Below are 7,330 nucleotides of genomic sequence, written 5' to 3' on the forward strand. Positions count from 1 at the left end.
ACTTACTACAATTCTCTTTGAATATCATCTTTCCCTACCTTCTTTGCACTAAAGTAACTGGGAAAAATGCTGGGAAGGTCTCTGTTGCTCAAATTCCTGCAAAATTCAGTCACCAATTTTCTATGGGAAGACTTCTACCATGGTTATGAAACTTGGTTATTTAACCCTTGCAGAATATCTGGTGAAAATATCCAGGCTCACAGGCTGTTTGTTTTAGGTGCTCATATCTACAGATCAAGCAAAAGACATAACAGCCAGGTGAAACAGGTAGCTCTAAAATGCTTCCAAGAACAGAATGTTGCCTGATCCTTTTTCTAGTTTAGAGCATTCAGCAGATTTCCTCAAAACTGATCCATGTCCCTCAGCTTCCTGCATGTTCCCCCATTAGAACAGGTCTTCAGTCAATAAGCACTAGTACCTTTTCTGAATCATAAGTAACATATTTAAGTGAGAGCTTTCTCATCAACAGCACTGCATAACATGATGCAACTACTGGATAATGTTTTTTACACATCTTTTGCAATCTATTCTTTGTAGATAAGTGTTAGTTCTAGGAGCAGGACCCCATTGCACTAGGTTTTAAAGATCTCCTTTTAGTGCCAAAAGAGTTGATGCTGTTCTTGTGGGACAGTTACTGCATTAGCCAAAATGGATGCAGTACCCAAAATCCACTGAAGCTTCTGCTGTCACCCTGCTACCAAACATGACTGAGGTGTAGCTCACAGGAAAGAACCCTTGCTAAGTATAGGTGTGATGCAAAGCTCAGTGAATTGCCAACACTGCTTCCTCTATTATTAGCTATTCTGCTCTAAGGTTATATCTAGTTAGCTCAAATTAAAAAAAGAAAAAAAACACACCAAAACCCACACCCAGGCACATCAATTTTTCACCAAAGCTGCTGCCTTGCTCCCTGCTCACAGCATTTATCACCCCAACTTTAAGAGCACTAGAAGTGAAAAAGTGCATATGAATTCATAAAGAAAATAACACTAGCAGTACATTTTCACCACCTCAAAAGTACCCAATTTTTTTAGTCGTGGGATAGGGAAAGTGCATAATAATGGATCTAGTCCCTTACCCTCTCACCCAGCCTCCTCTGTTGCCTTCAGTCTCTAACTCCCAGACATTTATCCCCTGTTCCTGCTCCCTTCATGCTCCTCAGCTGTCAGTTCTCATATATAGCCCCTCAGGATACAGTTTTTAAATAGAATAATTATTCTGGCGTAAGTCCTACCACAGTTATTTCACTGTGCACTCAACTGTAGCTTCTCCCCCTTCTCATATGAGTGTAGGAACCCACAGTATCTGTTGTACCTCTGCCTCTGTTCAGATCAGGTGGCTGTGCCTCTTAAACATGAGGAATTAAACACTTGGCTATGCAATTAGACAAGGCCTGGATCTTCAAACCTGCAGTAACAGTGTTGTAAGTTTCCCATGGAAAATCTATTACTGAAAAAAAACCACAAATGTTTAAGTACAAATTCTCATAAAAACAAAGGCTATTTCCCCTCTCCACCTTGACTCTTTCCTTTAAGGGTTTTAATTCCCCCTGGAGATGTCATTACATCAATTCTGGTTACCTGTTCTATTCCTCTGTACCACTGCCCACCTACTCAGCCTCTGCTTCTCTGCAGGATGGATGTGTCCTCTTCCCTTTAAAGACACCCCAGCAGCATCCATTGCTCCAGACAATGGCACTCCCTACACCAGCAGGTTTGGGCTCAGCTCTTTCCCTTCCTACCTGCCAACACCAGCCACTGAAATGCCAGCAATAGGAAGATTGTAGCAGTGCCTAAATTAGCACTCATACGTGGGTATCCTTCCCTAGAGAGCATCCTCACCCCACCTGCACCCCAGGGCACACACCAGCTGCCCTCACACCTCGGTGGCTGGTGAAACCTTTTTTCTGCTCCAGTGCCCACCTCTTACCCACATGTTTTTGAGGAAGTGGAAAGTTCTACTTTAGCAAACCCTACCGACCTTCCCACTGCATTGGCACACCACTTCTACCCTCCCACTCAGACCCTGTCAGCTGCAGGAAGGTCCCTGAGGCATCCATTGCCCAGGCTTCCCATCAGCCACCCAACCTTCCTGCTTCCCCAGCTTTCCTAGGACAGAGAGGCCCTTTGGAGAAAGCACGTGAAGCTTGTGTGGTGCAGAACAAATAGCAGATGTCCTCTTCCCACACACCCCAGCTCTGCAACATGGGCTTAAACCAGCCAGGCTTCTGTGGGGAAAACAGGTTTCCCTGCTGCACAGAATGTCCTGAGCTGCTGCACGCAGCTGGATGTCAAAAAGGCCAGCACTGAAGTTCAACATGAGGTCAGTATTTTATTTCTGCGTCTCCAAAACCACCTTTGTTACAACCTTCTTTGCAACTACTCAGTATTGCAGTGCTCTATTTCTGAAACAAGGAGCCACAGTGTGGCTTTATTTCATCATGGTGCAGGATGTGGCTTTGAGCCATTGCCATTAAAAACTAAATGAAAAAGCAAGCATGAGATATTTAATCACCACAGACTTTTCTTCATTAGACCACTCAAATTTCAAGGGTAATTTTGTCAAGTGTTTGTGCCAATAGGCAGATACATGCAGATAGGTACATCCCTATGCTGGTCATCTTTGGAAGGTTCCAAGTAACTATTCTGTCTTCCCAACTGAAGACAGAATAGTTGGGCTCAGGACTGGGATCAGCTGCTTCAGCTCACCAGGGCTGACAGAAAGGCAAGAAAAGCATACAGCTGGGAGGATTTGGGCCATGGGGGAGGTTTTTTTATTTTCTCTCCAAATGAACTTGGGTTGAGGCATATCAGATTCCCAAGAGCGTGCTGACACTTCGCAGTTGTTTTTCACCATATCGCTCATTCAGAAAAGTCTGTCTCAAAAACCACAGAAGAATTCACCTGCTGCACTTAATACCACAAGTCAGCAGCAGCTTCTGATCAGCACAACACTCAGAATTGGGGGTTGGGGGCAGATTCAGGCCTCAGTGCTAAGGGCAAGACCTACTTCTGCTATACTGGTAAACCAAAAAACCCAAGCTACAGCTGTGGGTAGAAAGGGAAGAAGGAGAGAGGTGATGGTCAGCAAACTCAGAGATCCCACAGGATCTACCAGGATGAAACCCAAGAGGACAATTCAATGTATGGCCACAGTGAGCTGCAGCCTCCCCTAACTCCTCAGAATGACCCTGTCCAGCACCACCACCCATGTCCAGCAACTGTGGATTTACAAAGCCAGATGGGAATAAAAACCAGCCTGCTAGAGCATGCAAATTAGGTACAATATTAGCTTTTTTTTACCCACATTTAAAAACGTTGTGAGCACAGCACATGCTCATTTTGATGCACTGTCCTTAACAGGCAGAGGAGCTGCTGTGTGCCAATGCAGAGCGTAACTGCACAGGCTGTTTTGTTGCTGAGACACCAGGCACTTCAAGCTGTACACAAAGGCTTCTCCAGATGCCACAGGACACCAGTGGCCATGAGATAATGTATCAGCCATAGCACTAAACATTGCTTTTAAACATCTTGGTGGTGTCAGAAATAAAAAACAAAAGACCCTCAAATGCTGCCAGCTGCCTATGGGAGGATTCAACTTGAAGACTGAATTGAAGGTTTTGAGCAAGTCAGGAACAGAGAGTAAACTTCCAGCAAACAAACCGGCCACCTTAAGCCTTTAATTGTTATAGGGGGAAAAAAAGAAAAAAATTAAAAAGGCAAAATGATTTTTTGCAGCAGTATCTTACAGCTAATAAGTGAGATATAACAGTACTCCATGAGAACTTTACTCATCTGTTCAATCGAGGGAATACTTTCAATGGCTTCTACTACTTTTCTATCACAATGCTAGAGAACAAGAGCACTGAACAAATGTAGCTAGGAGATCCTAACACCTAGATTTCACCAGGTACAGAATGTACTATTTGACAGCATAGCCAATAATAGAAATGTGTCTCAAGTTTCCTTTAGTGTGGCTGACCAAATTAAATCAGCTTTTCTAATGCACCTTTAGTTTTGAAGACCCTAGTCTGTATTTTATCACTAAATTAGACTGCCCTTTAAAGTCATTCCAACATGCAACTCGTCAACATATGTACTTAGAGATAATGACACTGGGGACTGCCCAAATATGGAGATTACAACGACACCCAATACACATAAAGGAAGCCCACACGTAAGCATGAGGAGATGAGAACAGGTTTTTGCTGTTCTAAGGGGGTAACTAAAGATCACACAGTATGTTGTAGCCATTCTAAAACGTCACTAGGCATTTACGTTTACTTATCTGAGATCCACTTTATGATGCCTAATAAGCAGAGACAGAAGCTCTCTTTTAGGATGTTTAGGTCAAACTAGTTTTAAGAAAGAAAATACGGCATGCAGAAGGAGGAGAAAGGGGAAATTGAAGATGTAACTTGGGAAAGAAAGCCTTCTTTTAAGCAAAAATATTAATTAAAAAACAAACAAACAAACAAACAAACAAAAAACCAACAACCCCCAAACCACAAACTAACCTTATTTTACAACTTATATACCAAAATGATGAAATAGTTCCTTTTATTAATCAGAAGCCTGCATAAGGGGGTTATAAGTCTGATATAAACAACTCTTCCTGTTATTCAAAAATACCTCATAATGTTGATTTTGTTACTGTACTTTAACCATCATATACTTGGGAAACACAGCAATTAAAGCCTTCAAAAGCAGGACACCTGCATACACATATAGCAGAAGCAGTGGAGGACAACAGTGGTTTCTTGCTTTTCTTTTGATATGCTTTGGTGCTTAAGGAAGGATTTTCATGCTTTTCCTTTTTATGTGGAAGAAGACACATGAAAAAACTGATAATACATTGATTTATATAATTGATAGTCTATTAGTCTGCAATAGGTTGTTCTACAATATTTGATAAAGAGAAAGTAGCTAATGGCAACACTCTATAAAAGTTCTCAATGTCCTTTTGACATCTGAGTCTGGGGACATGGGAAGATTGGGGTGTCTAGTTGTTTGGGGGTTTTTAATGACACTAGTCAATCCCCAGTTCCTTCTCCTCTCCCTTGATCACTCTGGTTTATCAATATTCAAGACACACTGCATGCAGATTTTAAAAAACAGTAACAATCTCTCTCCCTTTCAACTGCTGGAAGCAAAATTCCCTCAGTTTCATCAGCGTTTCCCTTTGATTCTTTTCCTCCTTCCTGCTCAGCCATCTTCTAGCAAGTGGATGAAACAGAAGGAAAGGTATTGCCATCTTAAAAGAAAGGCAGAGTCTATGTAGGGGAGTGAAGAGTTTTACTATAGCTCAGTGAAGTCCAATGAAATAAAAGAAAGCAGCATTTTACTCAGCTTTCATACAATCTTACTCTCCCTTTCACCAAACTGGGAAGAAACAAAAATTAAGCAACATACAAGAGCCAGAAACAAAGCGTGGAAAGCCACAGTTTTGGTTCTAAATGCAAAGCAGGAAGTCTGTGTTCTAATCCAGAAAAAAACCCCAACCTTATTTTGAAGCCAAACGAGAAGCTCTATTTCAAGAAGTTTCATGAGTAACAACAAAAGAAGAACCTTGTTTTCAGTCAGAGTTCACAGTGAGCACAGAACAATCTCTATACATCAATGAGAAGACCACAGATCAGAAGCGAAAATATGTACACTTTCCAAAACACAAACTGAAGGCACCCACAGAAATAGCAACAACCTGCAGAACAGTGTTATCTACCCGTTTTGCTTTTTAAAGTTCCTCCTGTAGTCTCCTCCAGTTTTAAAAAGCACAAGCTGAAAAAGAACAAGAAAAAACCCCAACCCATCCTCACCCCACTGCCCTCCCAAAAAACTCCCACCCTACTAAAATGTTTCTGGCCCCCACCAAAAAGGTTATTTAAGGAAATCTTTCTGGAATTTTAATGCTGCCTAAGCCTGAATTCAGAACAAATAGAGGCACATTGCAAACAATGAAAAGCACTTATCAAGAGCCCTGTGGAGCAAGTTGTTTAAACTTAAAATAACTTATCAAGTATTTGAAAACAAATTAGGGGGAAAAAGAAATAATTAGCATTTAACATTTGTAACAAAGTGATCTCTAAGTCAAAGACAGAAGCAATACTACTGCATTGAAGAGTTATCTGCAATATTGCAAGAAGAAATGAAAACAACAACTTTGTCTAAAATACAAGTTTGACATTAAATGTTGGATCATACCTCAGAGGCCCTAACTAGTTTTTTCCTCTTTATGAACACAATTTGATTATTACTCAATAAACTGTTCTATTGCTGAAGTATATTTTTAGTAGACCTTTAACCCTGTTAACTATTCTTTCAAATAGAAAGTGAAGACAGAACGCTGCAAAGAACAGCACCAATATAACCACATTTAGCAGCAAAATAACACTGGCCTTACCTTTCAGAAGAAAGCTGCAGGGCAGGGAAAGTTCGCAGCTCTTGGAAACCTCTGCCAGAGACTATTAAGCCAGAACTACCTCCATATGTGGTGTTTGCTGGATTATAAGAAGCAGTAACACCTGTGGCTGAAAGCTTGTTGGGCTGTTGCAGTCCCCGTGGTTGTTATTTTTTCAGTGCATGTGTGTGTGGTTGCTTTGTCCTGTTTCCTTTTAAACCAGGGAATTGGGAGTGCTGTGTCTACCTGGGTGTTTTTATGGATGTGTGGTTAATAAAGGTTCCCAAAAACCTGACCCTAACTGCAGTAAGCACATAGCTGATATTCCAGGGGAGGGAAAGCTGCTCCCTCCAAGATGTGATAAATCAAACATTAACTTAAGAGGATATTTATAGTAGATTATATCATACAAGTCTTTCAGTAAGGGAAGATTATAAATATAGTCCTTATCCACAATGGTTTATTTTGCTGTTCTCTATGAAAGAAAGCCTTAGTTTGTATGATAAGTAAAATGAAAGTAAAGTAAAAATGAAACTGATGTTGCTGTAAAAATTGCTGAGGGTGTAGTAAAAGTGTGATTTAAATAGTTAGAGGGTGAAAGTTAGATGAAGCATGACACATGTAGGTCTGCTCTTCTGTTTTTCTCCTTTTGATCAGTAGTTCCTTGCACTGGGCCTGCTCTCTCTTCTCTTGTGCTGGTATTCAGGATATGTGCCTCTTCCCTTCCATGCCTTCTAAATAACTAGGCTGGCTTCATCACCTCTGACAGACTTGTAAGTGCTTTTTAATACTGAATTCCCATGGCCAAGATCTTCCCCCTGCTGCCAAGAAGCAGAGGCACCTGCAAACCTTTGTTCAAAAGCACTGCCTATGAGATTAGAGACCCTATCAATATGGTCTGGTACAAACATCAGAGCTCTTCCATAAACACACT

This window comes from Manacus candei, unplaced genomic scaffold, assembly GCF_025592945.1.
Source record: "Manacus candei isolate 608988 ecotype Guabito, Panama unplaced genomic scaffold, ASM2559294v1 h1tg000017l, whole genome shotgun sequence".
Lineage (NCBI taxonomy): Eukaryota > Metazoa > Chordata > Aves > Passeriformes > Pipridae > Manacus > Manacus candei.